This window comes from Ruditapes philippinarum, unplaced genomic scaffold (genome assembly GCF_026571515.1).
Source record: "Ruditapes philippinarum isolate M1 unplaced genomic scaffold, ASM2657151v2 ctg2166_1_1_1_1, whole genome shotgun sequence".
NCBI classification, from domain to species: domain Eukaryota; kingdom Metazoa; phylum Mollusca; class Bivalvia; order Venerida; family Veneridae; genus Ruditapes; species Ruditapes philippinarum.
The window spans coordinates 121,276-147,200 of record NW_026862161.1 but is presented as its reverse complement, the minus strand read 5'-3'; the positions used below and the strand labels follow the sequence as shown (position 1 = coordinate 147,200).

The 25,925-nt window shown below is 31.6% G+C and overlaps 1 pseudogene; it reads right to left on the bottom strand.

Moving 5' to 3' along the window:
* Positions 1–53: 53 nt before the first annotated feature.
* On the bottom strand, positions 54–24,719 carry LOC132718152 (high-affinity choline transporter 1-like; annotated as a pseudogene).
* Positions 24,720–25,925: the final 1,206 nt, after the last annotated feature.

Below are 25,925 nucleotides of genomic sequence, written 5' to 3'. Positions count from 1 at the left end.
GAAAAATATGATCAATGTCACATGGAATATCAAACCTTGCTTAATAAATGTACCTAAAACCCTTACCTAAGATTGAGACAGCCGGAGGGGTAAATTCATAAAGAACATAGGGCAGGATCATACTTCCCTTTCCAATCTCTAGAGGTGAAATACCCAACTTGGTGCCATTCCAATCTGTGTAGTACGAAGATAAAGACTCATTTTCACAAAAAAAAATTCTTGGACAGAATCACAATTCTAAGCTAAAACAAAACTATATTAAATATATATAATATTATATAAAGGCTATCTATATCAAAACTGTGATAATTTGAACTTAAATATTTGTCAATGACCACACCAAAACAAATGTCTTGGATAAACTAGTAAGTGAAGTCACAGGCAGTTCATATTTTGGTCTTATAACAGACAATAGATGCAGAGCAAGACTTAGTGTTCCTGTGTCTGTACCAATATAAATCACTTCTGTGCAAGCAACTTCTAACTTGTCTAAGTACTACTTTATTCAGATCAAGAGGATGAATAGATATAGAAAACTAATCTTCGAACATATTTTTAAAGTAAGATATAGGCCATGAAAAGGATCTAACTGAGCAAAAAAATGTGGTCTCATAATCAGTAAAGCAGTCTTTCTGGTTTCTGGTGTTTTTTTTTTTTGTTTTATGTTGCACCAACACATTATACAGGTAGGTCATTTGGGGACTTTTCAGCTTTAAAGGTAGATGAGGACTTTGTATTCTTTATATTATTTCAGGCATAAATGGGCACCTGAGTAGAACAACCAACATTCCGTTAGCTAGCTGGATAGCTTTTTGTAGAATCAGTCCTTAGGTATATAGTTGAAAAAAAGTATTTTTGAAAATATGTTTTTTAAGACTTACCTGCAGATTTCCCTGCTGCCCCTATTAGGACTGAAGGTATGACAAGAATCAATGCTGAACAACCACCGGCAATTGATAAAACCTGTGCTTGTTGACTAGTCTTCACAGATAATACACGCTGAAAGTACGCCTGCCACGGTATTGTCCCAAATGTCTGCAATGTAAATATGTTTATTTATTTCTTGACAAAAAATTGCTACCATGACTTTAACTTGCTTTTGTTCATAATAAACTCAAATATTTTTATTTTTTGGTTGAGTTTAACATCACACCAACACAGTAAAGGTCTTATGACCTCAGGTGTCCCTCTGAGCAATATTTCAGGCATGAACGGGCACCTGAGTAGAACCAAAGATGTTTAGTAACCTAGCTGGATAGCTTCCTCACATGAAAGAATTCAAAGTCCCTGGACAGATTTGAACCCAACGCAGTGAGGGGCAATTGATGTAAATTTTTACCACTCGGCCATGAACGCCCCAACTCACATATTGATGGTTTAACCTTTTACCCCATGAGCATATTGCGAAAAATGGCCATTTTCACTGAAAAGCCTCCTGTTACAAGTTCAAACTGCTATGAAAGTATGAAAAATGCTTCAATACTTATGAAACTTGGCACAAATACTGACTATACCATAGCCTCTGTAACAGCGTGCTCAATGGTAAATTTCCTGTTACCATGGCAATGGGGGGACGTCTCAAAATTGCCAAAAATCACTATTTTGCATTGTTTTTTTTCCATCAAAACTGATTTCAAAGTTTTGCAACTTCTCAATGAATTGAGATAGAGTAAAAGGCTTTTCAGTGTCGGTTACTAGCTACACTAAGATCGACCTGAGGCCATTTTTAGCCTGTCACATGTCCAAAATTTTCTTGGAGAGATTTGTATGGGGGACGGCGCCGAAAAAGTGGTCACTTTTTTTAACAACATTTCTCAAACGAAAAACAGTGTTTGGGGCCTAAATAGGGCATTTTTTTCACTGTTTGAGGCCTCAAAAAGGGGGGGGGGGGGCAAAAAGCCGTCAAAACACGCTTATATAAGGGAAAAGGTTAAGTCACACCAACCTATATTACAAGTATCGACCTTTGGCCCGACAGCAAGTTGACAAAGGGGCATAACTTAAAATATTAAATCAACAGATCTACTTGGCATTATGGGAAATGGTAAGTGAAAATGACAAGTGGACAAATACCAATTACTTTTACATATGCTCCCCTAAAAAATAATTTTGGGAAACATTTATTTTTTTATCCAAACTTAATATGTCTTTTTAACCTTTAACCGGCAGGAACCTTTAAGTGATCAGCCTTTGTCATTTTAGTATGGTGCCAGGCGAGCCTGCACTGTTATACATGTATTATGACCAGGATCTGTACTGTTAATAGCTCAAATATCTTACTCTGATATCAAAATTTCTTTAACTTTAAATTAACTATCTCTTTAACTTTATATAAACTGCTCTAATTCCAAAACTGGGCAAACCAATTATGCAAATTCAGCAGGTTAAGGGTTAATAACAATATTCATTTATATTATTTGTTATAAAGATTTTGGACAGATTATATGGCTTTATATAAACGGTTTGAGGAAATATAACCAAAATCCCTAGGCAAAGGTATGGCAAACCGTTTATGTGCGGCCATATCACCTGTCAGAAATATCTGTAATGAATTTATAATACAGCAAACATCTTTCTTTAGAGAAAAAAGTGAGATTTCTTTATAAATTGACAGAAGCCGTGTATATGAACTTATATTTAACATCACGATTATCCAGTGAAAACTGATGTTACAAACTTGTAATATTATAAATAGGTAACTAAGATCTATTTGTATCAGCCGCACATACATGTAATTCCCATTTACACAGCTTGACTAAATATCATAACTTTAATACCATATGATCTGATGTAAGAGTGTTACTCTTAACATAAGTAACATTATTACAAAATCAATTAGATTATTCACTAACCATGGCAATAAGTAGATCAACCCACTGTGCTGAAAGATTTTTGTTCAGTTCTCCAAGCCAGTTGGTTGAATCTGGTGAAATATTTCCAACACTTTTGTTGGTTAGCACAAATGGTACACTAAGCACCTGAAATATATATATCTTTATAAATGATAAAAAACAATAAAGTTTGAAACAAATCCATTCATTAATAATATCAAAGTTTTGCATATTTTACGAAAGATTCAATTTTACCAATGAGGTCAGTTAAATATTGCATTAAGATATAGTTTTTTTATCAACATACTCATGCCACTTTTTGTGACTCTGTAAAATGGGTATTGCAAGCCCGGCAGGGAACATATATTTTTGGATGTGACATCATATTGCATTATACAAACAACATAGATATCTTTAAGTGTTAGCATTACACCTTTAGGCATGTCAATAACAAAAAAATGATTATCACTGTAAAACATACATTTTTTAGGCATGTAAAAAATGAATTCAATCAATTCAAAGTATTACTGTATTGAATCTACCACTCATTTAAAAATATCTTTAATATACCCTTTCAATTACAAACAAAAAGCCAATTATAGAAAAAATTCAAGAAATTGACCTATACAAAACAAGGTCAGTTATGAGTCAAGGTCTAATACTTTACAATTTCAGCAAGTTAATTACTGTCGAATTTAATTTAGAAAGATAATTTGAGTAATTTTAGAAATGAAGTGTACTCAAGATAAAGTCTACAAACATCCAGATGACGAGACATGCAAACAACCTCAATCAATTATACCCCATTACAACTTGGTTGTATAAAGGTATAATAAGGGTATAAATAACCTTGACTTACCAGTCCAAATGTTATGAAAACAAGCTGTACAATGTCAGTATAGGCCACACTGATCATCTGCCCTACCATGGTATAGGCAACAGTCACACCAGCTGATGTAACTATAGCAACTGTAAGGTCAAGGTTAACTATAACACTCAAGCTGGTCCCTGTGAAAACACAACAATTCATATTATAAAACACAACTGGTCTAATTCACAAAACAACATGAAAATTGAATCTCTTCACATAAAATGCTTTAATTTTCCCTTTTGCAAAGTTTTGAATATAATTTTACACCATTCGGGTAATTTGTAACAAAAACTTATCTCACTTGGTGCTTAAACCCTAAGCCTGCAGGAAGCGAAAGTCATTACCCTCACCAACACAGAACCTAACCAGACTGCATATTACCTGTGCAGTCTGAGAAGGATCTACACTGTTTATAACTCATCTCTTATACTGAAATCCAGTAACATTCAAACACTGATCCAAATTGATGGGAAAATCTATTTAATGAATTCAGCAAGTTAGGGGACTCTACTGAGATTTTTTGACATGATTCTGATGGAAATATATTTTTTTCGAGATTTGTGTACCATTTGATGTAGGTTCTGAATCAAAAACATGCGCCATGGTCACCTTGGCCTTAACCCTTTTGACCTCAAAATCATGAAATGACTAATCTCCAATGATATTTTTTGGACTGTAAGTTCTGTAGTTTATTGGGTTGTACATGTTAAGCACCAGTGGACTTACCCCATCACTGTTTGCTCCCCTTTTTTAAGCAGGGGGAAATATTTGATTTTTTTTATGTTTCTAGGCTTTCGGATCACAATGGAGTTCCAGTCAAGGGATAGAATGTACAAGGTGAGGACAAGACAACCTACCTATGCTGAGAGAATAGAAGCTGTCCAGAAAAGATCGCCACACAATGATGCAAGGTATACTAACATCACTATTACATTGCCGAACCTCTCGTGGAACGGATCTAGCATTGTCATGTAGCATCTTTCTCTCATTGGCTTCGCATATACAAGACCACCTGAAAGACATTTATTGATACTAAAAGGTGCGTTCCTGTTTACTTCTTGTATCATTATTATCACCCTCATCCCATTTTTGCTGTTCTAATATTAGTGAAAGAGCATTTAAAGGTCAGACACAAGTTTCCTGTCAGGGAATGGCACCTGTTTTTACAAAACAATTTAACTAAAATGACAAGGCAATATGCACCAACGCATTTGATGCTTGAATATAAATATACAATAAAATGAACACTTTCCAACATTCACCAATCTAATAACCTAAGTTTTCTGTCGGATAACATAAGAAAATAGCCCCTATGTCATATGTCCTAATCCAGTGTTGATTTTCACGGAGACCTTTGCAGTTTTGTTACTTGTACAAACAACAGGTATTTATCACATAAACCGCGGCACGGGAGTGTAATAAAGCCATTTAATAAAAACGATATTTTACACTAGACGATATTACACTAGTGTAATAACACTTTGACGTCACGTCATTTGCGCTATAAACATAGCGTTAAAGCGCGGTAAATATAAGCGTTACACTATAGGCGCGTCAAAGAAAAATGACTCTTGTTTACAGTTTACCGTTCTTATTTTATATATGTGATAAATAGAATATTATATTCGTGTAGATTCAATACTAAATTTATTGAACTCCTTGAATAGAACAATATTATGCTCGCCAGAGGCTCACATAATATGATTTTATTCAACTCGTTCAATAAATTTAGTATTAAACCTACACTCATTTAATATCCTCTATGTATTGGTAAAGAATCTGACAATAATCATACTCCTTAGAAGTTCCCTTACTATCTGACTAGTCCAGTACATTTTGAAGAGTCTCACTAATTTTTCAAAAGGTATTTGACCAGTTGATAAAGACATTTATGTAAAGTAAGGACTGGTCTGACAAATCAATATCTCGACAGATGATATATTCAGGTTTGCTCTATTAAAATGTCTAGAAATGTCAAAAGTTCTCCAGTGGTTTAATTAACTGGCTTAAAGGTTAATGTCCATCAGTCAATGACTTGGACTCAGGAATTTAACCCTGACTTGCAAATCATGCTAATACTACAAGACCTTTTGTTTTATAACTGTTTTTCTTGTGTTTTTTTACTTTTAGGGGAATGGTTGCAGGGGCCATTGAAAGGAGAAAATTGCGTTGCAGAAGGGATAAAAGGAGAAAGTAAAGAACAGATAAAATAGTCCATGTTTTTGTCAAATTGTGAAATGATACCATGTTTTATGTCATTCTTGTCTCACCACTGTGATGAAATCGATCTCAAAGGATATTTAGAGGGGAATTGTTTTTCAGAAATAGGGGAAAATATATACTTATTGGGAGGGGAATGGGGCCAAATTTCGACTCCAAAAATGCAAAAACAAGCAATATAATAGGGATTATAAATATACAGGGTTAAACTTCTTTTGACTCAGGTTTTAAACGGACAACAAAAAGTTTGGAGTTTTTTTCTCTATGAGATATATAAAATAAATACAAACATCATGTGAAACTTTAGAAAACTGAGAATATGTTATTAAAACTCTCATCATTTATAAAACAAGATATAATCTGATTATAAAAATCTCACACAAAGTAAACATGTACATATAATCAAATTGTCTCCTATATCTTATAACCTATGAAAGTATATTGTTAACATAAATTAACGTTTGAAAAGAAAAAAAGACTTTGAAATATTATAATTTAATGTATTATAGTATATCTTAATAAAAATCACATATATTTACAATATCTAGTAAAGTGGTGTTTTTTTTATTCCATACATAAAAAAATAAATCTAATATAACTTTTTATATCTTTTTAGTCATGTTTAGTAATACTATCAATGGCTCAAAGCTTATCTATAAATCTACACAAAAGTATGATATAAAATATAATTTTCCGTGGGTTTTTTCTATATCACATATCTTAAGAAGTAATATAATATTTTGATCTAATCTCAACTTTTCTACATATAAAATAATGCTTTACAAAAATATCATGTAGCAGTCTTTTTCATTATTTGGGGAAAAGGAGACAGGTCACTCTTCTGGAGAATAGTCTTTAGAAAGTAAAACCAAAATAAATTTGTTCTTTAAACATCAAGATAGTACTGAAGATTCACTCTGAATAATGTATCTAATTTTCTATTTCATTTTATTTCTTTTATTTGAGGAGACAGTCATGAAATCTTCAAAATCCATACTTTTTGAAAAGGGGAATGGGGCCTATTTTCAGTACCTGAAAAGGCCTAAATATAGGATAAGATATACTTTTGAAATACAGGTGCATTCAAAATGATATCTTGGCTTAATGTTAATGTTGCCATTTTATTAGGGTCATGTCAAGGGATTGTCACTAAAGAGAAAACTACTTTGAACTGGTATGCTACAATCTTGAAACACCTGTAATCGGTATCTACATGTTATCTAGCTTGCAAGGTGGCAGAGTTTATTTTATACCTATTTATTTTATATTTAAAAGATCCTACATGTACATTATAATCATCATTTGTGTGAAAACTTCTCATAGCAGACTTGAATCACAGTCAAATTCATTTTTGGAATGTGTAATTTCAACTAAATACATGACAATGGAGGTCCAATTTAATGCAAGAACCTTGCAACTATACCTGTGAGAAGGCCTAGAAATATACCAAGAGGAGCCAATGTCCACACTAAACCATCTGTTGCTATGGATTCAGCTGTTCCATTAATGTATCCCCCTCCTACAGTAGTGGCTGAAATATTGAGAAATAACATACACAAATGTACATGTAGCTGAAAATACGTGTATTCAAAAGAAGACTGTTATTCTGCCTACTTTTTAATAAAATCAAATAAATATATCTGAAATATAATTCATTTTAATAGTGACATTACTTTAGAACACCTTTGTATTTTTTTCTGAAAAGCCAACCAGTGACCTGCTATAAAGATCATTTTATAGTGAACTTTAGCCTTTGAGTAAAAACAACATAATAAATTATGATTTATCAGCACTATATATATATTATATAATTATGAATTAGGATCTCCTATATTCAGTGATTTCGTTAAGAGGCAACTGTTGGCAAAAACGACTGTTTAAAATAAATTTTGGGCACTTCAAAGCTTAGAAAACACTCTTTTTGAAAACTTTCTTTGCATGCATTAATTTCATCAATACTCAAGTAACATATTACAAACATTATCCTAGTTGATAACATTTGTCAGAAACTTATATTTTTGTATATTACATGTTTATATACTGGAATACATTATAATCACCTGTCATTGTGAAAATTCCAACAAATGTGCTGATATTTCTGTCCGCCACAATGGATGACTCCATCTGACTGGTCCCCCCATTTTGTTTCTTTCTTCGAGCAGCAAGCACTCCAACGATGAAGATCACAAGATAAAACACAATCAGTACAACCAGTCCAGCTACATTAACTCCCATTACCTGAAATATAAATAATCTTATCTCAAACAGTGATTTTATAAGGGACAATTTGGGGCCGCTTTCCGCCCCATTCCTCTTATCCAGAAAGTATATATTTTCCCCTATTTCTAAAAAAAATTTCCTCCAAAAGTAAAACAAGGGGGCCACTTGCCCCAAAGCCCTCACCTGAGGACAGAAAGTTGTTTGTGTTAAAGCCGTGAAATCTAGTGTTTGTTACATTTCTAAACCTGTACACATGGTCCAAAACTCATAGCTGTATATTAAAGGACAAGAAAGTAGGTCACTTGGTCAAAATCTATGTCAGATGATATCAAAGTTCAACTGTGCATAGTCATGGTCCAAATTTCATAGCTGCATCAAAAGACAAGAAAGTGGGTCACTTGGTAGAAATCTAGGCCAGCCCATGTCAAAGTTCAATTTTACATCTGAAGCTGAGCACAAATTTCAAAGCAGTATATCAAATTAAATATACAGGTCCACCTGACAATGTTTCGTGTCAAATATTTAAGCTCTAGTTTTATCCGTTTCTGAAAACATATTTTTTAGTGTTTCTTTAATGTACAATGTATAATAAACAAGAGCTGTCTGTAGGACAGCACGCTCGACTATTCTAAGTGCTTGATAGTAAAAGAGCCTTTATATTGTTTAATTTTTTAAGTTCACAAAAGGGCTAATTTTTTTTTATAAATTCATGTTATAGGCCTAAGAGAGAGTCTTATTATACAGTATTGGCTTGACTATTCGGAAGGTAATGTCACAAGGGTGTTTTATTGAGTATAATAATACTAATTACCTATGAATAAATAAATTTGACAGAAAAGGTACAAAGGCTTGTTATTAAGATGTTTTATCAAGTAAATCACTGCTTTATTATTATGAATGCATAAAATTGTCCCGAAAAAGGCACAAACCCTTCAGTAGTTATTGAGATAACAACTTACAAGAAAAACTTAACCATGAATTTCTAAGTTGAAAAAGGGGAGAAAAATCAGCCTAAATGCAAGATAGAATTATGGATCTTTGTCAGTGACCTACAATTATGACCCTAAATGCACATGTGAAGTTTTTTATAAATATCTTTAATAGTTATTGAGATATGTAAAACTTGCATGTAAACATTAACCAAGAGACTAAGTAGAAAAGGGGATATGAATCAGCCTTAATGCAAGATAGAGTTATGGAACTTGGTCAGTGACATACAATTATGACCCTCCAATTATGACCCTAAGTGCATGTGTAAAGTTTCAAGTAAATATCTTTGAAGACCTTTAATCTTTAACCAAAATTTCTAAGTTTCAAAGGGGCGAATAATTCTGCAAATATTGCAGGCAGAGTTATGCAATTTTGCAAACTGATGTACATTGTTACTATAAAAAAGTATTTTAAATTTCAATTGAATATCTCGAGCAATAATTGAGATATTTGACTTTACAAAAAAACTTTAACCAAAATTTCTAAGTTCCAAAGGGGCATAATTCTATTAATATTGTAGGCAGAGTTATCCAACTTGTCAATCTGATGCACCTTGTTACTATAAATAAGTATTGTAAGTTTCAATTGAATATCTCAAGTAATAATTGAGATATTTGACTTTACAAAAAACTTTAACCAAAATTTCTAAGTTAAAAAGGGGCATAATTCTGTCAATATTGTAGGCAGAGTTATCCAACTTGTCAATCTGATGTACCTTGTTACTATAAATAAGTATTGTAAGTTTCAATTGAATATCTCAAGCATTGATTGAGATATTTGACTTTACAAAAAACTTTAACCAAAATTTCTAAGTTAAAAAGGGGCATAATTCTGTCAATATTGTAGGCAGAGTTATCCAACTTGTCAATCTGATGTGCCTTGTTACTATTAATAAGTATTGTAAGTTTCAATTGAATATCTCAAGTAATAATTGAGATATTTGACTTTACAAAAAACTTTAACCAACGCAGACGCCGGGGCGACTACAATAGCTCTCATATTCTTCGAATAGTCGAGCTAAAAATACTCTTGACCCAAAGGGGCAGGGCTTATTTTGACCATGTGCCGGTGCGAGATAGTGATACCGTTAGTTTTCATTTGATACCTATTTAAATAAAGTCTTCTGTTTTCCTGCGAGTTTCCGCTATATTTTGCGGACCAGCAAATTTTTCATGATTTTGTGAACAGTCATGTGATCAGGTGTGGAAAATGTAATTTTATGTGCAGAGCTTGGAACCAGGAAGAGAGGTATGACTGAATAGTTACATATATTTGTATATTAGAAGGATACAAACTTTGATTGACACTAGAAAGAAATGGCATAGGTCAGGGATAACATTGACACTAGAAAACTAGAAATGTGTCATCATGCCACGGATGCCCCCGCATGCAGCCAAAATTTCAGATGTTATAATATTTAGTTCCAAATTTGTTTGCACAAATTATTTTTTTCATTTGCAGTTCAAAGCCCTTAAAACTTTTCAATGTTAACACAAACCATTTTCATACAATGTTCAAAGCACTGAAATTATTTAGTCTTAACCTTTTGAAAATAGCATATTTCATATTTGTAGCCAAAATAATGGCTACATACATTTCCACAAAAGTATGAGTGCTGAAACTGAAGGTCAAAATTTTTCCAACATTCAAGAAAGATAAGTTTGTCCAAAATCATTGAACCACGACCAAATTCAAACTTTCCACAAAAGTATGAGTGCTGAAACTGAAAGTTCAAAATTTTTCCAACATTCAAGAAAGATAAGTTTGTCCAAAATCATTGAACCACGACCAAATTCAAACTTAAACTGCTTATTCCTAAGATGTATCTATATTATTTTCAAAGTGAAAGGGACATAACTCTGCCAAAAAATCATCGAACCATGACCAAATTCCAACTTGACCTACCCATTCCTTTGACATATCCTTATGTCAAATTTGAGTTGAATATGTAACACTGTTGGGTAGATAATGAACAGAAACTGTAAATTTCATATTATTTTCAAAGTAAAGGGGGCATTACTCTGCCAAAAATCATTGAACCATGACCATATTCGAACTTGGCCTGGGCATTCCAAAAACGTATCCATATGTTTAATTTGAGTTGAATGTGTTGTACTGTTGGGGAGATAATAAATAGAAACTGAAAATTTCATATTATTTTCAAAGTGAAAAGGGCATAACTCTGCCAAAAATCATTGAACCACGACCAAATTTGAACTTGACCTGCGCATTCCTTTGATGTATCCATATGTCAAGTTTGAGTTGAATGTGTTGTATCGTTGGGGAGATAATGAATGGAAACTGAAAATTTCATATTATTTTCAAAGTGAAAGGGGCATAACTCTGCCAAAAATCATCGAACCATGACCACATTCGAACTTGACCTGTATTTTCTCAAGACATATCCATATGTCAAATTTGAGTTGAATGTGTTGTACCTTTGGGGAGATAATGAACGGAAACTGAAAATTTCATATTATTTTCAAAGTAAAAGGGGCATAACTCTGCCAAAAATCATCGAACCATGACCAAATTCGAACTTGACCTGTATTTTCTCATGACATATACATATGTCAAGTTTGAGTTGAATGTGTTGTATTGTTGGGGAGATAATGAACGGAAACTGAAAATTTCATATTATTTTAAAGTAAAAGGGGCATAACTCTGCCAAAAATCATCGAACCATGACCAAATTCGAACTTGACCTGTTTTTCTCATGACATATCCATATGTCAAATTTGAGTTGAATGTGTGCAACCGTTACTTAGATAATGAACGGAAACTGATGATGACGGAATGACAGAATGACGGAATGACGGAAGGACGGAATGACGGAAGGACGGAACAGGGTAACACTATATGCCCCAGCCATTACATGGCGGGGGCATAAAAATGCAATAGGATAACATAAATGTTGAAATTTATGTTGGTCACTCAGCTATGATTACATTTCAAATCTTGGTTACTTCAAGAAATAGAAGTGTGGGTAAAAATAATTACTTCTTGAATACATAAAGAAATTCTGTTTGAGCTTATTTATGTGTTAATTAGATGACTTGTAGTAGCTGCAAAACAATGGTTGATTTTTCAATGTTCAGCTACGGGGGTCTTCAATAAAAGTATCTGTGTAATTTTGTGAAAACTAATTCTTATATTTGTTTAACAATTACATTAAATGCCATTTGAAAATGATCTGTAAAAAACCTTATTCATGAATCTGTGCCAACAAATTGAAAAAATATTTTCGTTTACTTATTCAAATACATTCATAAACAAGAGCCGGTTGAACCAGGTGATGCTCCCCGAATAGGTTTTGGACACAGGAAGGTATACCTCTTGTAGTGTCAGAGATATGTCACAGACAAAGTTCAAAGTGTAAAAACAACCAAAATGTTGTGCACATCGTCTAAATATGGTGATCATTTCTGTGAAATAGTTGTAAAATCTGATTTCAAATAACAAAGTTATGGGCTGAACACAATTTTGCTGCAAGGTCATGCTGTGACCTTGACCTTCAAGGTATCGACCAAAATGTTGCATGTGACACGTCGATTCAATATGATGATCATCTCTGTGAAATAGTAGTTAAATCCGACTTCAAGTAACGAAGTTATGGGCTGAACACGATTTTGCTGCAAGGTCATGCTGTACTTGACCTTCAAGGTAGCCACCCAAATGTTGTGCGCTACACATTGTCTCAATATCTTTATCATAATGGTGAAATAGTTTTAAAATCCAACCTCAAATAATAAAGTTATGGGCCGGACACCATTTTGCTGCAAAGTCATGCTGTGACCTTGACTTTCAACGTAGCGACCCAAATGTTACGCGTGACACGGCGTCTCAATATGGTTATCATTTCTGTGAAATAGTTTTAAAATCCATCTTCAAATAATGAAGTTATGGGCGGACACGATTTTGCTGCAAGGTCATGCTGTGACCTTGACCTTCAAGGTAGCGACCCAAATATTGCGCGCGACATGTCGTCTTGATATTGTGATCATTTCTGTGAAATAGTTTTAAAAATCCGACTTCAAATAACAAAGTTATAGGCCGGACACGAATTCGGGACATACATAAGGCAACCCGGCGACTACATGCTCCCCGGTAATTTTTCAAAGAGCATAAAAACTAGAAATATGACCATAGGACATGTGTGCCCCCCACACGCCACGGTTCTGTCAATCTTATGACACTAGGTCAAATATTTTTTAGACTACATGTGCCACAAGTTGAAAACTAAAAATCTTTTACTTAGTAAAGGGCAAGAACTTTACAAATACTAAATAAATCCACAAGCAAATCCCAAGGTACATAAGTACACATGCTGACCAACATTCTTGTAAACTTTCAGGCTTACTGTTGAAGTCAAATACTTTTTGAGCTATGCATGAACAAGTTGAAAATTGCAAATTTATACTAGTGTAAGGTCAAGGGCAATAACTCTTACAAAACTGAAAAAGAATCCACAAAGTCCCAGGTGTATAGCTTCACAGTGATGCTGATCATTATTCCTGTAAAGTTGGTTGATTCTAACTCAAGCCCTCAAGGAACCTATAACACAACATCATAAAACGGTTTTTACTATGTCAAGGGCAGTAACTCTAAAAATACTTAATTAATTCACATACAAATACCCAGGTGCACAGCTACACATGTTGATCAACATCCATGTAAAGTTTCATGACTCTATGTCAAATCCTTTTCGACTAAAATGGGACACAAGTTGAAAATTGAATTTTTTTTACTAAGTTAAGAGCAATAACTCTAAAAATACTATATAAATTCACATGAAAATACCCAGGTGCACAACTATACATGCTGATCAACATTCCTGTTAAGTTTCATGACTCTAGGTCAAATACTTTTTGAGTAACATGCGACAAGAGAACGGACGGAAGGACGAATGGATGGACAGACAAGGGTAAATCTAAATGCTAATAATTATTGTTCATCTTCATTTGGAAGACTGTGTTATGATCAATGCTTAGTAATTGGATTTTGAGATATTTATGGACAGTATGTAATTTTATGGACAGTCTTTTAATTTAAAACTTTTCAATCCATTAATAAACAAACTGCAGATCATTCAAAATACAGCTGCCAGCATCATATCCAGGACTTCGAGGTACGACCATAATTATCACACCTGCTCTTACAGAACTACATTGGCTTCCAGTGCAATGCAAGATTCTGTTTAAAATTCTTATGCATACTCACAAAGCTTTGAATGGTCAATCACCAAAATAAATAAAAGAAATGTTATGTGTTTAAAAATCAAGAAGAAATCTGCGATCTCAGAACAAAGCAAAATCACTAGCGATACCAAAAAGTACAACAGTTACTGTAACTTACAGAATCCGACTATTTGAATATGTAGCTCTAAAACTATGAAACAATCTACCCTCCGGCCGAGCGACTCAAGTTAATTAAGTTCTTTCAAATATGAATTTAAAACACACTATTTCAAACAGGCTTATGAATACTGTAGCTTTTTATTAGTAATAATCAGAGACCTTTTTCATATCTTTCAAAAATGATTTATAAAAAGTTAGAAGCACATGAGAACTGTTTTCTTAACTGTCTGCTCAGATTATCAGGTAAAGGTCAATCTCGTAATAATTTGGTCAAACATTTTGACAAAATGGCGGCCAAGTGCTGATTTTTTTATCTGAAACTATTAGGCAGTTGATATGTTCGTAATCATTTTTTTTTATATGTTGATACTCAGCTTATCAACATATTATACATAGTTTTATTGAGATATATGATTCACTTTGTTACATGACATGCTCGCTGAATTAATACGAATGTCAGATTCCTAGCATATTTATTGGTGGGATTTCCCTATGGGTCTGTGTTCATGTCTGCAACATTCATGTCATCTCCCACCAAATAAACGGGTATGCTGAAAAAATTAAGCGCTTACCATACAGTTACATTTAATCATAAATTAATCATATACATTTTCTGCTATTTTCATACTTAATGTCTATAGATTATTTAAAAGATAAAAAAATCTATAAAAATAGGAAGTGGCTAGCCGTACGGGCCTGTACGGCTAGCCAAAAGTTTAGTCGTATAAATATGACGTCGCTTTGAGATATTTTTGCTTCTGGGCAAAGCAATGTCATATCGAAATTGCTTTAAAAACCCGTAGCATGTTCCGCCAGAAAATCGGGCGGAACGAAAAACAATGAAGACAGCGTGTATTTACATAATTTTTGATCTATTTATGAACAAAACTAAAAAATAAATACCTTTTGTCAAAATAATTAAACTGTCACATCCGAAAAATCATGATTAAATCCTCTCATGTATTTCGATTCTTTTTACAGTTGATAAACAAATGGTGGCCATAAAGTGCGCGAAATCTGATTGGCTAATTCAAATGCAAGCGTTTAACTGAGTCAGAACAATCTAACGGAAAATTTTTAAACGAAATAATTGCCCATGCACCGTCAGTGTGTTCGAATATATTTTGCCGTTCAAAAATTTGGAATTAATCTGTAAAGCACCTTGATTAACCAGTATGGCTGATAGACAAAAATAGATTGATGTTTATATTTTATTTTAAATTGATAAGTACATTGTTTAAGAGTTTTTGTGTATTATTGAGCATGGAATTGAAAGAAAAGAAGATAAGCTTTTGAATAAAGCTTGAAAGGCAAGACAATAGACATTTTTTGAATTTTTTATGATGCTATGCGTTTTTGAGCAATAACTATTAGACGTCAGGCTTGACCGACAGAAACTATAACAAGCCTGTAACGTCTAATATATTGGACTAGCCAAAAGTTCTAGCTGTATGTGAGTCACATACCGTCACCTTGGCGCAAAAAGTACTGTAACTGACATTTTTGAAATTTTACAGGAGACACAAAAAACTGATTTGTTCATTTTGAGCAAACCCTTTTAATTCCAGACAATAATGTTAAAATATCATTAATAAGTATTATTAAATTGGTTTTAAACATAACAATTATTCATTTATGGATAAAAAGTAATTAGACATTCTTCTACACTTACATGACTTTTTGCACTGAGATTTTAAACGCAAAAAGTGATGTAAGTGCACTTACCATAGTTTTTGCACTAACTTTAAGTATTGAAGTTACTGCATTGCATAGACATTGAAAGATGTTTATTACAAACAAATTAATTGTAAGGTTTGTTTAAAATAGGTCATTGTGGATTATGAACCACATTTAATACATTAAACATATGAAAGGAAGTTTAAAAACTGAATATTTCAACATTAATTTTAAACAGTAACAGTAAATCCAAAGCAGTGTATTTTTTTTAATTTCAAAGTAAATGTAAGCATTAATCACAACAAAATTACATGAAAACTGCAGACTCACTTGATTAAGTCTGTACAATTGAGCAATAATGAAAAGTGCAACATCCCTCACGCCCCCTAGCACCGATTTAAGCTTAGTCAATTTTCAACACTTAAAAGTACTGTAATCAATGATTACAGAGGACCAGAAAAAACATAACAACACTGAAGTGAATTACGTGACAACTTATAAATCATGTTTTTTACTGTTGCCATTTTCTAATGGTACAGTTTATTTATGTATTTGTTATAAAAAGGGGGGCATTTGGAGATGTATATATCATAATACCTATGTCTCAATAATATTCAACCATCACAGGGACATAGACTTTGAGATTTTGATAAAACCACTAGGAATCCTGAACTTTTCTGAACATTTTGGTTGGACGTAATCGAGATTTTGGATGAACCTGCTAAGAATCCTAAACTTTTCTTGTCCAACATATCCCAGTGAGATCCTTTTATATTATATCCCATGAACAGACTTCAATTTTTATAAATAATTGTGTTTTCATTGCTTCTTCTTTTTAAAATTTTGATATATTGAATTCAAATTGTCTTATTTCCTGCCACCAAACTTAAACGCCATATCACTATCATGGTTTAATAGCTTTGATTTTATATAAAAATTCAGATTAATTTCTGTGACATAATGTGGTTTGGGTCTTTGAAAATTGTGATTTTCTGTTAATTAAAGTGTTTAACATGCACGACATAGAGAATGAACCGAGTCATTCCAATTTTTGATAATAGACACCATTCTATATGTATGAATGCATGGGAGTTGTAGATGCACCACATTAGACTTAACATACTAGCAATTATGGTTTTGACCAATATATTATTACAGATTACATGTCTTTGTCTGCCATGTTTTTATAGAAATTAAAATAGAAAAGATACACCAATGTTAGCAACTGTTTCTTTCCAGGGCTATAAACAGTGAAATTGCAGTGACATTTTTATAATACAGTTGTCCTTATATAATGCAATAAGAATGTAAATCTTTTAAGCAACTTTTATCTTTATTTTTATAATAAACAATTGAAAAAAAAAATTACTTAGAGCTGACATCAATAGAAATGATATTAATGTGTATCATTGATAATTTTGTTGATCAGTACACAGTTTAGAAAATCGATAATTTTGATTTAATAATTGAATGTCTAGAAATTATGAAAATTCAACCAAAACATAATTATGCAGAAGCATATTTCATGGCAGTGATGACAAAAAATTGTTAGCAAAAATCATGCAATGGGCATTTGTTTGAAACAGGACACATTTATGAAAAGACCATGTTTTTACTGAAAGCATTTAAACATAATTATGGAAAAGAATTAAGAGACAAGTAGTACGTAATTATTAATATATCTGTGTAACATCAAAATTTTTTCATCTTATTTCATCTTTTTCCACCGAATCAATGACAGCTCTTATATTACTTGAATCATTTAAAAATATCAACAAAATTTGAATACTGGAATATTACTAGCTATATTGTTTGTCGTTAAATCAAAATAAAACATTTTCTTTAAATGTTAGTTTCCTAAAGTAGATTTATATATAAAATTTGTATTTTAGAAATAATTTTGATATTTAATAATGCAGTAGTGAAATATTTAATGCAGTTACAATACTTTTTGCATCAAATTATTTTCAACTTATCTGTAAAAACATTGGCGCAAAAACTCATGTAAGTGTACTTACTGTAGTTTTTGCACCAACAAATTCTGAAGCTGCACTTACATTTTTTATTTTTATGCCAAAAAAATTTAGCTTCTAAACTTCAGAGACTGGTGAAAGTTTGTATTTCTAACCAAATAATGACAAAAAGTGATTTTCTCAAAAAATGTCAGTTACATTACTTTTTGCTCCAAGGTGACGATACGTCTAGCCAGGACACACTGTACTGTTGAGCCGTACGGCACTTTTCAAAATTATATAAATGTCGAAATTGCATATGCTATTTTTTGTCTTTAAACAAGGATTTTAACCAAGTACCTGCATTCGTCCTATGTGTTCACTTGAATAAAGATAAAGAAAAAATTAATACGAAGATAATTGAAAGCTTTGTAATCTTTATAAAGATTGTCAAGTGTGTATAGGACAGAGATGACTGGCGTGCCAAGCAAGTGTTAGCACTTTCGGGCCGAACTGACTCCAATTCACACAAATCACCGTCATAATCTGGTTCGCGAAAACCGGCGCAGTCTAAAACGCGGACGCCTTAAGCGGACAATATAAACATATAGGGAAAACGCTGACGATATAGACAAAGAGGAAAAAAGCGGACGATATAGATATATAGTGTAAAATGACAGAGCATAGTTAAATTCATAATAAAGGCTAATAATTGGCTTTTATAAAGTAATATCTAAAGGTGTAATGATTATAATAAGGCCATTTTTTTTTTATATTTTGGTTTACTGATTTTTTCCAAAAAGAGGTAGGGTCGGCGGCGGCAAAAAAAAAAAAAAAAAAAAGTTTTCATAACTATAAATGTGGTGCATACATATACATAGTACTTACTAGAGCAATGAAATTAAATACATCGCCGATTGTCTATTCCAAAGATTGTTTAAATACACAAAAAAAACTTTTGCTCATATTGCCATTGTTTAAAAACACACATGAAATCTACACACAATGACTTTTGACAAGTGGCAAGCGAGCTCTTCAAAAGAATCTGTCATTCTTTGATGTTTACACACTGCTGTGTAATCTGAATCATCAAAGGTGCCGAAAATCATCTGACTTGCACTCATTTCTTTATAGACCAGATGTTAAAAAAAAAGTGTCAAAAAGATTAGACAAAGTCATGTTCAATTTTGCCCATTGTGAAAATATTTTTATCGGATAAAAAGCAGGTCAATTTTTGACATAAAAATCTATTAAAAGTAAGAGCGGGCATTTTTTTATTTTGTTTGTTTGAAAACCTGTATTCAATCTGCTTTTAAAGACTAATTTTTTTTTGTTAAATCTGAAAATACTGATCTTGTCAATTGCAGCAGATTTCTCTCGCTCTGTCCTTGAATGTAATTGCTTACGTAATTTGGCATTTCATGGTTTGTTTTTTTATACATTTTTACGCATTTAGACCTTCAATGCAATGATGAAATATGATCAAAGCCTAATTATAATTCTGTGAGAATGGCTTGACCCCATTTAACAGACATTCTTTCATAATACACCAATAAACACTTTCCCCAACTAGCAGACGACAGGCTATTCTCGAGTAAAGATAACCGGTTGCGTATCTCACTGTATAAATCGTATGTAAAATAGTCTGGCATATGGTAGGTTTAACAGTTAATTAAAATACTTACCGCGACATTTCTTTGACAAGTCGTTATAGGCAGCGTATTTCAAGACAACACAGAATTTTTTTGGGGGCAGATTTTTTTTTTTTTTTTTTTCATTTTCCCAAAATACAGAGTCGGCGGGTCTGTAAACCGAAATATCAAAAAATAATGGCCTAATTAAAAAAGACTTTAGTTTATTTATTTGTTCAAATTAATCAATGATAGATAATCTATTCCCCATTAAATTTGTAATCTTTATCAACCTGAATTAGATATGAATTTTCTTGAACAATCATGTTATGTTCTACCAGACAATAAAACAGTAAGAAATGTATCAATTATATATTTATGTATATACTGATTCATTTTTTTTATTTAAATAAAGTGTCCGCGTGTCACTTGTATATTTGATATAATCCTGCACGGGTTTAATTTCATCATACACATGACACTTTATACCATATTTCATCAAGTCGAAATAGAAAACGCGGACAATATAGACATATAGTGAAAAAGCGGACGATATCGATATAGAGGGAAAACGCTGACGAAATAAATGTATAGAACGGGAGAATAGAAAACTGTTATGAATAAAAAAATAGCTGGCTTCTACAATGTATATAATTAATTTATATCAATTAACCTTCTTTAATTCATAATATTTTTTTAGCTTTATTTATATTTCATCCATTAAGTAAATAAAAGAAACTTTCTGCTATAAATACCAATCAACTAATTAAAGTATCCACGTGTCACCTGTGTATTTGACTTAATCACGCACCGACACTTGTATATTTCAAGTAATCATACATCTCACCCTTGTACAATTAATAAAGTGGCTACAGAAAATGCGGACAATATAGACATATAGTGAAAAAGCGGAAGATATAGATATAGAAGGAAAACACTGACGAAAAAAATGTATAAAACGGGATAATAGAAAACTGTTATAAATAAAAAAATATCTGGCTTATACCATGTATATAATTAATTTATATCAATTAACTTTCTTTAATTCATAATATTTTTTAGTTTTATTTACATTTTATCCATTAAGTAAATAAAAGAAACTTTCTGCTATAAATACCAATCAACTAATTAAAGTATCCACGTGTCACCTGTGTATTTGACTTAATCACGCACCGACACTTGTATATTTCAAGTAATCACACATCTCAAACCTTGTACAATTAATAAAGTGGCTACAGAAAATGCGGACAATATAGACATATAGTGAAAAAGCGGACGATATAGATATAGAAGGAAAACGCTGACGAAATAAATGTATAAAACGGGAGAATAGAAAACTGTTATGAATAAAAAAATATCTGGCTTTTCTACCATGTATATAATTAATTTATATCAATTAACTTTCTTTAAATTCATAATATTTTTTAGTTTTATTTATATTTTATCCATTAAGTAAATAAAAGAAACTTTCTGCTATAAATACCAATCAACTAATTAAAGTATCCACGTGTCACCTGTGTATTTGACTTAATCACGCACCGAACCTTGCATATTTCAAGTAATCACACATCTCACCCTTGTACAATTAATAAAGTGGCTACAGAAAATGCGGACAATATAGACATATAGTGAAAAAGCGGACGATATAGATATAGAAGGAAAACGCTGACGAAATAAATGTATAAAACGGGAGAATAGAAAACTGTTATGAATAAAAAAATATCTGGCGTCTACCATGTATATAATTAATTTATATCAATTAACTTTCTTTAATTCATAATATTTTTTAGTTTTATTTATATTTTATCCATTAAGTAAATAAAAGAAACTTTCTGCTATAAATACCAATCAACTAATTAAAGTATCCACGTGTCACCTGTGTATTTGACTTAATCACGCACCGACACTAGTATATTTCAAGTAATCACACATCTCACCCTTGTACAATTAATAAAGTGGCTACAGAAAATGCGGACAATATAGACATATAGTGAAAAAGCGGACGATATAGATATAGAAGGAAAACGCTGACGAAATAAATGTATAAAACGGGAGAATAGAAAACTGTTATGAATAAAAAAATATCTGGCTTCTACCATGTATATAATTATTTCATATCAATTGACTTTCTTTAATTCATAATTTTTTTTAGTTTTATTTATATTTTATCCATTAAGTAAATAAAAGAAACTTTCTGCTATAAATACCAATAAACTAATTAAAGTATCCACGTGTCACCTGTGTATTTGACTTAATCACGCACCGACACTTGTATATTTCAAGTAATCACACATCTCACCCTTGTACAATTAATAAAGTGGCTACAGAAAATGCGGACAATATAGACATATAGTGAAAAAGCGGACGATATAGATGTAGAAGGAAAACGCTGACGAAATAAATGTATAAAACGGGAGAATAGAAAACTGTTATGAATAAAAAAAATATCTGGCTTCTACCATGTATATAATTAATTTATATCAATTGACTTTCTTTAATTCATATTTTTTTTTAGTTTTATTTATATTTTATCCATTAAGTAAATAAAAGAAACTTTCTGCTATAAATACCAATCAACTAATTAAAGTATCCACGTGTCACCTGTGTATTTGACTTAATCACGCACCGACACTTGTATATTTCAAGTAATCACACATCTCACCCTTGTACAATTAATAAAGTGGCTACAGAAAATGCGGACAATATAGACATATAGTGAAAAAGCGGACGATATAGATATAGAAGGAAAACGCTGACGAAATAAATGTATAAAACGGGAGAATAGAAAACTGTTATGAATAAAAAAATCTGGCTATATTTCTTTAAGAAAGGAATATTTTTATTTCAGCGTTTTGTAATGTTATTTAAATCGTTTACATTAAGTAAATAAAAAATCATTTTTTTTGCAGACTGTGGTCCTGGTTGTTGGAGCCAACGACATTGGGTATAGATCACCGTTGTGGTTTTATGTGATAAATGTAATAAATGGTTCCATAAAAATTGTATTAATGCCCCCATTGATGTGTCATCCATTGATAATGACTTTGATTGTGGTTTATGTTCTTAAAGGAAAAACAAACTTTTTGATAATATATTTTACATTTATTAAGATTCACTTTAAGATCAATGTTATTTGCAGTCTGAAAATACAATTTTTGATTTTATAATTTTTAATTAAAAAAAATATATTAATTTGATTATTGTTATTATTTTAAAACAATACTTATAATAAATGAAATGTAATATATTTTTTGGACAGCATTTTTTCCACTTTGTATATAGTGCCATCGTTTTTCCTATAAACGTGTATTACATTGTCTATTTAATATTGTTGTCTTAAGTAAGGGATTTTGTTAAAATATGTGATTGCTATATTCTTTATAGCTATATACATATATTAAGTTGTTACATTGATATTTTTATTTGTATGTGTAAAATAAATTCATGTACCCAATGTGTTATATTGCTTAAAGAAAATTGCAATGAAGTTCATTCTTTATCTTCGATTTTATTACTGCACAATATTACTATACACTATCATTATCTATTTTATTATAATTTTATCTCGCACATCATTCTACACTTTATCTATAGCTCCCGCTTTTTTCCTCTATATCTATATCGTCCGCTTTTTCTCTATATATTTATATTGTGCAAAGAGCGGACAGGTTCAATCAGGTAGCATGTTGACACTTAATTGTCGTTAATTTGCAACACGTGTCCGTCACAAGAGTATACGTGCATGCCTTTTTCTTTTTATCAACGACCATTAAACTTTAAAATTACCTTAAAAACATGAATTTATAAATAAGCGTGTTTTTGTCCAAAAATCATTGTACAAATGTGAATGAAAGTTTTTATCCTTATTTTTTTCTGATGTGGTCAATTTAGTATCATTCGTAATTTGAAAAAAATATATTATCTTATTTGCCATTAAGTTTTACGTATATGAATATATTATTTTATTATACAGCATTTCTATAAAGTTCATCGATTCCCACCTCATCATCAATAAGTTTACTCTAAATTTCTATATCGTCCGCTTTTTTCCTCTATATCTATATCGTCAGCGTTTTCCCTATATATCTATATTGTCCACAAAATGCGTATCATGGTACTCTAGCTAAGTGCCGACACGATTAATCAGTAGCGTGTTGTTCACACTTATATAATTACCGTTAATTTGCAGCATGCTTCTGCTTATATTGTATCAATAAAAAACAACAGCCTGTCTTTACTTATTTATATCAATAATTTATTATTAAAAATTACTCTTACAAACTTTTGATTTTGAAAAATCAAGGCTTTCTTTATTTTGCGAACAAAAATTTTGTCCGCCTACTGCACATAATGACAGACAAAACAATGCCATAATGAAATACATATCCTTTATTACTTATCAGCTGTTGCCAATTTAGTACCATCATTGTAATTCTAAAGACATTCATTTGATCCATTTGTTTCATATATTAGTTTTCAATATTTAGAAATTCCGAAAATGTGTCATATAAATATAATATAAAATTCATTGACGTTCAATCATAAATTACTTTAATATTTCTCCCAATTTGCTAATTTATTATATTATTTTATATATTAAAGTATAAATCTAATTACACATCATTTTTATAAACTTCATCAATGCCCAAAATCATCACCAATTAGTATACACTATATATCTATATCGTCCGCTTTTTTCCTCTTTGTCTATATTGTCAGCGTTTTCCCTATATGTTTATATTGTCCGCTTAAGTCGTCCGCGTTTTAGACAGGCCCGCGAAAACCAATGACAAATATCAAGTTTACCCGACATTTCTTAAAAATAGAATAATAATGTTTGAATCTGATAGATACTTTAATACAGACCTTATGCTTTTACTGACATTGTACAACAATTCTCAGTTTCTAAGAAAAACCTTGTAAAACCTGGACATGCTCGAGTTTAGTTTACACATGGAAAGTAATAAACCCAACGGAACGATAACTACAAAAAAGTAATTACAACTACAGTTAAAAACGAGTAAAGCCCTAACACAATCATTTTTCTTAAACCATTAAAATCAGAAGAGTAATTTTATTTTGTTGGATATATTCATAAAGAAGCACTCAAGAATGTGTGTACCTCTCTCTAAACATGACTGTCTCTCTGATACAAGTGCCTGTCAAATCCAGGAAAAACAAGTACATAGTGGTAACTGGTTCATTCCCCTTCACCCCACTAATATTTGATCGTAAGTCAAAAAAGTGAGTAGCTTAAATTAGAATTGAATGATTAATTTAACTCAAAATCATTATACACCACTACCTATGAAAAGAGCTTTGAACAGTATTCAACTTTTAGAAAAAGTCAAACGCCACTGTTATTTCTGGAATAAAAATGCAGAAGAACATTTTTATAGTATTATTCCTCAGTTTTTAAAAACATAAATTATTTGTATTGAATTTTTCGCAAATAATTTATCGGTACTTTTGACTCAGTAAAAGCTATTATCAAGTCAAAAGTCAAGTCAAGTAAATTTTATTTATAAGTCGGATACATCAACAATAAAACATAAGCTCTGATGAGCTTTTACACTGACTACAATAATATAAAACACATGTTTAAGATATGATAAATGACGAAAATGGTTATGATAAAATAAGACAAATAGCATTGCATTAACAAATAGAGTAGACAAACAGCACTGTACTAGCATTCATCAGTAGCATACAAAAGTAAGAGGTAATACATATTAGATCTAATTAAAAAAAAACCATTAATATACATACTATTATGATCTTCCAATGATTTAAATGATTTTGTTTTGCCTAAGAATATGTTAAATTACGTATTTCAGATATGTTTTACAAAACACCGGCTTGATTTCGAGTCTAAAACTAGCGATTTCTATCAGGGGTCACTTCTTTGATAGGCTTGAGAGGGAAATAAAAAAACCAAGATCAAAGCCAGGTACAGTCGTATAGTAAGCATATAGATAGATTTGCGCTCTTAAAGGAACTCATGAGGAGAGAGCTTCTCAAGTGTAAAAAATCTAAAATTAAATCATTGGAAATATCTGGTTTGCAAATGGCACTATGATGTCGTGATAATGAGGTAAATAAATAAAAGAGAGGTAAATAAATAAAAGATTTCTACATTGAGATCTAATGTTGAACTAAAATCTTTGGAAAGCTAT